At 43.4% G+C, this 7,557-nt stretch overlaps 1 protein-coding gene across 1 annotated transcript in view; it reads left to right on the forward strand.

Annotated features, from left to right (window-relative positions):
- The first annotated feature begins 466 nt into the window (after positions 1-466).
- LOC137623391 (dnaJ homolog subfamily C member 30, mitochondrial-like) overlaps positions 467-7,557 on the forward strand; it is a 36,630-nt gene continuing 29,539 nt past the window's right edge. Inside the window, exon 1 of the mRNA XM_068354237.1 lies at positions 467-878. The gene's annotated coding sequence lies outside the window, so the exon portion shown is untranslated. The remainder of the gene's footprint in view (positions 879-7,557) is intronic.

A 7,557-nucleotide genomic window follows, 5' to 3' on the forward strand; every position in this document is an offset into this window, starting at 1 on the left:
TGTTCAAATGTGTAAGCTAAATAAATACTTCAAATTTGAAGGAATAATTATCTGGGTTATGGCTACGATGGTAGCTGAGCATATGTTACTTCGTAAACAAAGGCAACAACCAATCACAGCCGAGAAGATACGACCAATCAGAGGACTGGAATATCCCGCCAAGAGAGAGTTCCTAAAACTTATGCGTTGCTGTTTGCAAAACTGACCTGAAATTTCGTGAAACTATTTTCAAACACTCTAGCGAAGAACTTGACGATTTATTTAAAAGAGAATTAGAGATATATTTTCTTCTAAATATATAAATAATACCTTATAAGATATTTTCATAACATATTTTATCTGAAGGATACATTCTAATTACCAAATGATTATTTTCATTTAGAAAAATACGTCTTGGTGACGTCATGAAGAGTAGGACGAACTTTAAAAGGGACAATTATTTTTGTTTGGTGTAAACATCGGGTTCGTTTGCATGTGTTCAACGTCGAACAGTAATAAACTGATTTTAGGAGCGGTAACATCGCCAATAGTTAATCGGATTAAGCAATCAGACTTACGGAAAAGTAAGGACGGACACATCAAGAGAAAGAGAGAAGTGGTATTTTAAGTGATAAACACAATCTGAAATAGGAAGATCGAAGAGCCCTTGGAAGACATGTGTTTTTATGAGTTTTTACATATTAGCCCTTCAACAGAGATTGAATAGAAAGTGACGATGTGTTTCAGTGGTGGATCTAGGTGAAATAACTAAACAGCTGGACAATCTTTATAATTGGATATATATTTGGTAAATACAGGACGATCAATGCAGTTAACTACAAACTCTGTACTCCACTTCCGAAGAGGGATTGCAGCCAAAAAACAAGTGTGCAAGTAAGGTTAGTTCCGAGTGAAAGGTTCCTCTGAAACAGACAGTATATTTAGCGTATTATAACATGAACAATATGGTTGCAAACAATAGTCTCCAGGTGAACACCAGGGGTAGAAACACAAGATTCGGTGTAAGAGCAAAAATAGGGAAAGGTGTTATTAAGGTAATCACGGGGGTGGTGTACTTTTTCAAACAGTTTGTACCTCTACCGGAAATATTGAGACCATTTGAAATCGATGTCATTTTTAAAAACAACACACTGAAGAATATATTAAATATAAAATCCCGAAAGCAGGTGAACGGTTGTATTTACGAAATTCCTTGTACTCAGTGTGGCAAAAGATATATTGGACTAAGTGAAAAAGCCCAAGAAACGAGATTAAAACAACACAAATATAATGTAAGAACAGATAATATTGTCAGCAGCCATTTTCAGCACATGGACGATTGCAAGTTGCAACCACACCATCCATTCGAAAGCTGCCAAGGAACTTGTATTTTGTTGAGATTGATTGATTGATTTAAATTATAATTGAAACATCTTGATTAAGAAAATTTTTTTAGTACTGTTTTATACCAGCCCAGGTATGTAAAAACTGGATGAATTAGTGTTAAATAACATCTTTAAACAATTAGTTTTTCAATAGTTTGCTTATTTCTGTTCTTGTACGTCATCACGGAAGTTTCTTGGTACTCTACTATAAATGTATTTTTAAATCATAAGACCTTGGGGAGGTGTAATAATAACACGAAAGCGCTTGGTCAATTCTTAGTTTCCTTTTTTCATCCCGACCTGCTGTCATATATATATATATATATATATATATGTGTGTGTGTGTGTGTGTTTGTGCATGTATGTTGATATAATATGCAAGAGGTTGCAGTGATTACAAGATAGGTCTTGATGGCTTGGGTGCTGGGTAGAGACTGCTCTTTATTCATAGCTACATGGGACTACGTGATACCACATCCCCCTTATCACATACAAAGAATTGATTACACATAATAACTAATCTGGCATATAAGTACAAAGAGATAAACGATGAAAGTTCCATATTCAAACGTATTCCATTGTTTTCATCCCTTCACAATAAACATGCATAGTACAATTTGTGATTGTGGATAGTAATATAAACATAATAGCTATTATCTTTGCAGACTTTGGTCCGAATAGTGTTGGTTACAGCAGGGCAGTCATAAATATGAAAATAAATGGCAAATTATATTTTTTTTTTCTTTTTGATGCAAAGAACAACAACACCCAAAATATATTGAAACAAAATGGAAACCTGATACACATGTAACGAGTGTTCGAAATGGAGCCTGTTCTCCAGTCCGAGACTCTAAATTTTCAAATAAAATTCATTATTCTGGATCACTTATCAGTCCTGAGACTGATAACTTTTCTTGAGTTTCAAACTCTGGTAACGACCTCTCAGAATTTTCGGTCATGAAACGAGGTGGGTGGGAGTTGTATATTATTATTTAACTTAACACTTTATGGGAATTTATGGTATGTGACCGCGTTACTTTCAATATATCTGGATGGGGTTTTCACCAGCCGGCCTGACTTGGTATACACCGCTGTCGGGTCTGTAGTGCTATCACTAGTTGCGGGTCTTTGGTGGGTTATTTCGGTCTCACTAGGTGGCGGCAGCGATATATCGGCAGGTCGTGGTGGAGGCTTTGCTGATGATGTTGGAGCCTGCTGCCGGGTGTTGGGCGGTTCTGTGTTTGTCACGAGCGGTGTCGGACGGATGTGGGACCGGTTCCTCCTGAGGCACGCTCCGTTTTGGGCTTCCACAATGTATGATTGGGGTTCTTCTGACTTACGTACCAGTCTGCCTGGCACCCATGTGTGGCAGGCCTTGTCGAATATTCGGACTGGTTGTTCGGGTTGGAGGTCTGTGAAGTGCCGTTGTGTCCGATTTGGTCCTAGGCGGTCCTGGAGGTGGTTGCGGGTCGTGATGTGTGCGAGATGTGGTTCGTATCTGCCTGGTAGGTCAGTGGTCACATTGCGACCAAACATGAGCTCTGCGGGGCTGGTTGTCTTATTGTCGATCGGGGTGGCCCGTAAGTGGAGTAATGCAGTATGCATATCACCGCCTGTCTCAAGGCATTTTTTGATAATCGCCTTGCATGTTCCAACTGCGCGCTCCGCGAGGCCATTGGACTGAGGGTAATGTGGGCTTGATGTGATGTGCTCAATACCCCAGGCTTTTGTGAAGTCCCTCATGGCTGCTCCCGTGTATTGAGGTCCGTTGTCTGAGACCAGGGTTTTGGGGCATCCGAACAGCGAACACAGGAATTTGAGGTGGTTGGCCACACTTTCAGATGACAGGTTTTTTAGTTCGGTGACTATCGGGAATTTTATGAAATAATCAGTTGTGATCAGATATGTCTTGTGGCCAATTTGGAAGATGTCCGAAGCGACTTTGAACCAGGGCATTGGGGGAATGTCATGATGCGTGGTTTCACTAGGACTTTGCTGGGGCTGGTACTTCTGGCATATGTCACATGCCCTGACCTTGTCCTCTATATCCTTTGCAATGTTGGGCCAGAATACACACTCCCGTGCCAGGGCTTGTGTTTTTGTGATCCCTTGGTGGGACCGGTGGAGATGGTCCAGTATCCGGCCTCTGACCTCTTTGGGGATGATAACTTGTCGCCCTTTGAATATGACTCCGTCTTCCACGGCAAGGCATTCTCTGTATGAGAAAAACTGGCGGATATCGGGGTGACAGCCTTTTACTGAGGTAGGCCAACCCTCGATGATAGTATGCTTGAGAGTGCGCAGCACTGGGTCGGTGTCAGACCTATGGCGGACCTCTTCCAAAATCTGGGGACCAAATTTTATGAGTGCAACTGATATCACGTCGATGTCATCTAGTTCCAGTCCGTCCACTCGTGTATCCAAAGGGATTTCCTTGTCATTTTGTGGGTTAGGAAGGCGTGATAGGGCGTCGGAGAGTACAAGGGTTTGTCCTTCCTTGTACTTGACCCTCATGTCATACCCCTGCAGTTTCAAGAAGAGACGTTGTAGTCTAGGTGGGGCACTGACCAGTGGCTTCTCCCAGATATTAACGAGGGGTTTGTGGTCAGTGACAGCTTCAAAGTCTCTTCCGTATAGGTAGGTATGAAATCGTTGCACGCCGTGTACTAGTCCAAGGGCCTCTCGCTCGATATTGCTGTAATTTGCCTGCGTTGGTGTCAGGGCTTTGCTGGCGAAGGCTATTACCTTCCCGTCTTGGATGAGGGCCGCCCCGAGGCCTTTTTGCGATGCATCGACTTCAAGAGTCACGGGTCGAGTTGGGTCATAGTAAGACAGCGTGCTTGATGGTGCTATTTGGCGTTTCAGGTGTTGATAGGTGGATTCATGATCTTCTTCCCATTGGAAGGGCACATCTTCCTTGACCAGATCTCGAAGTCTTTGTGACTGAGCTGAGTAATGCGGTACATAGGGGCTGAGGTAAGTCATTACTCCCAGGAATCTCTGTAGTTCCTCTTTATTGGAGGGTGACGGCATGCTATGCAGGTCGTGTACCTTTGACGGGTCTGGCATCATGCCCTTGCTGGTATAGTGTGTTCCGAAAAACTCAATTTCTGGTTTTGAAATGGAGCATTTCTTCGAGTTTAGGCCGAGTCCGTGTTGGGCTGCACGCTGCATGAACCCCATCAGGTTTTTGTCGTGTTCCGACTGGTCTTTCCCACATATTGCCACGTCATCAGCGATGCCAACAACACCTGGGAGATTCTCGATGATGGAGTCCATCCTGGCTTGAAATATATCCTGGCTTACATTCAGCCCGAATGGTAGCCTTGTCCAACAATATCGGCCGTGTGGTGTTCGGAACGTTGTCAGTAGTTGTGAGTCCTCGTGTAGCGGTATACTCCAGTAGCCTGCTTTGGCGTCTAGCTTGGAGAACACTTTCGCTTTGGAGAATACCGGGTTGATCTCTTCTAGAGTGGGAATCTTGTGGGGACATCTTTGGAGGTTTTGGTTGAGCCACTTGGGGTCCAGGCAGATCCGTAGGCTTCCATCGGGTTTTGTGACATACACAAGGCTGCTACACCAGTCTGTGTGTGCCGTTATGCGTCTGATAACCCCCTCTTTCTCCATAGTGTCAAGCTCGGACTTGATGCGGGGCTTCAGGTGGATACTCACCTTACGGGGCGGATCACAGAAAGGTATCGCGTCATCCTTGAGGTGGAGCATCGCGGGCTCTTTTAGTTTGCCCATACAGTCAAACTGTGCTGGGAATTGCGCTTTTAGTTGTTCGACTGACCTAATAGGGGCTTGTTGGCTTGGTTGCTCAGGTATTCCAGTAACGTCGTTGACATTGATATCCACAATACCGAGTTTTTGGCATGAGGGAAGGCCAAGTATGGCTGGACCAGACACATCAACCACGAAGAACTTTTCTTGCGAGAATGCTGGGTTGCTGAGTTTGCGGACGCTGAGCATTAGTGACCCTAGGCAGGGAATATTGTCGCCACTGTATGATGTTAGTCTTACTGACGGTTCTGGGGATAGTACGAGGCTGGCGGGTGCATCACCAAACATTTGCTTGTATGTCCGCAAGGGCAGCGTATTGCCACCGGAACCTGTGTCGATTTTGAGTTTCAGGGGCCCATAGGCTAGGGGGTTTTCATGCTTGACCATGAGCTTTGAGAATGCTTCTCGTTTCGGTGCCACTCCTATGTCGGATATCGTTATCATGTCGAAGTTTGGCATATAATCTGTTTCTTCATCAAGATTAGGGTTTTCATTAACCATGACTTCGTGTTGCCTGTGGTTAGGAGCCCGATTCGGCCGTCGGTAGGAGCGCCCTCTTGTCTTGCTCTGACGTTGTGTCTGCTGCATGTTGTCTCCTGGCATTGTTCTGCCTCCATCAGTTTTGCGGCACATCTTTTTCCAGTGCCCCTTGATGCCACAACCACTGCATCTGTCATTGTAAGCGGGGCATGACCTTATGGGATGGCTAAGGCCACAGTTCCAGCAGGGGTTGTCCGTGGTTTGTAGTTTGTTCCGTGGCTCGTTGCTTTCCCTTCGAATTGCATCCACGTTGGTATGGCATGTACTTGTGTTCTCAGAGCTCATCTGTATGGAGCGTAATGATGCCGTGGAGGCCGCAATGGCCTCGTATTCCCGACCTCTCTCTAGAACGTTGCTTACAGTATAGCCCTTCGGTTTAGTTAGGAGTTCTTTCCGAAATTCTTCGAATTGTGTTCGTAGTATGGTCATTTCGATAAGTCGTTCGTTGAGTTCTCTGTCTTCAAACTCGCACTTTGTCGCTTTTTCACGGAGTCTGGCCAGGAATTGACTGATTGTTTCAGCAGGTTTCTGTTTGGTATTTGCAAATTCGAGGCGGTGAACTCGGAAATTTATTTTGACCGTTGCATCAACCTCGCTTTCAATAAGCCTCCATATGTTATGCGGCACACGTTGCTCCTGTTCAGTGAGGCCGCTCGCCAAGATACGCCTCATGCCCTCATCGCCAAGGGCAATTTTAATTTTAGTTGCTTGCTTGCCCGGGTCTGTGACTTCCTGGTCTTCGAGGTATAAGTTCATGCGCGCCTTGAATGCACGAAAAGACTCGGCCAGGGGCTGGTGAGCCCAGTCCATACTTGGGCATTTAGGCTGGGCCATGATTGGATTTGGTTTCGAGTGTTACACAATAGATAGATAGTGATTGGATTAATAACACAGTTTACGGTTCACAAAGAGAGACATATAATAAGAGTATGGAAATCAATACAAAAATATGTCGCTGGTAGTCGGCACGGTTTTCAGTTTTGTTTACACTGCTGAATGTACGTCGTTGTTTGGCTCATTTTGTGAAGTAGTGCGTGGATAACAATGGCCAAAATACTTGTAAGTAATCTATTCACAACTTTCTTCACTATTCTCACTGTAATCACGGTGCACTAATGTCCATTCTATGCCATATCCTGACGATATAAGTTATGTACGGTTGTTATCTGGGCCGGTATGAGTCTTTGTCCAGTTGCGGTTGGGTGAAAATGGCGTCATCTGCGGCCGCTGTTAATAAACTTGGGCTGATTATGAGTCCTCTTCTCAGTTATTACGGACAGGAGAGGTATGTAAAGTGTGTCTATGGTCCGGGTTTGTTGATGGAATGGCGTGGGTTGCGTTACCACGCTGCCACCATGATATAATATGCAAGAGGTTGCAGTGATTACAAGATAGGTCTTGATGGCTTGGGTGCTGGGTAGAGACTGCTCTTTATTCATAGCTACATGGGACTACATGATACCACATATGTATGTATATTTTAGTTCATGTAATTAAACACGAAAGCGCTTAGTCAAGTCTTCGTTCCCCTTTTTCATCCCGACCTGCTGTCATATATATATATATATATATATATATATATATATATATATATATATATACATACATATATACATATATATATATATATATATATATATATATATATATATATACATGTGTGTGTGCGCGCGCGCTTACGTTTGTGTTTGTGCATGCATGTATGTATATTTTAGTTCATGTAATTAAACACGAAAGCGCTTAGTCAAGCCTTCGTTCCCCTTTTTCATCCCGACCTGCTGTCATATATATATATATATATATATACATACATATATATATATATATATATATATATATATATATATATATATATATATATATATATATA

This window comes from Palaemon carinicauda, chromosome 2, assembly GCF_036898095.1.
Source record: "Palaemon carinicauda isolate YSFRI2023 chromosome 2, ASM3689809v2, whole genome shotgun sequence".
NCBI classification, from domain to species: domain Eukaryota; kingdom Metazoa; phylum Arthropoda; class Malacostraca; order Decapoda; family Palaemonidae; genus Palaemon; species Palaemon carinicauda.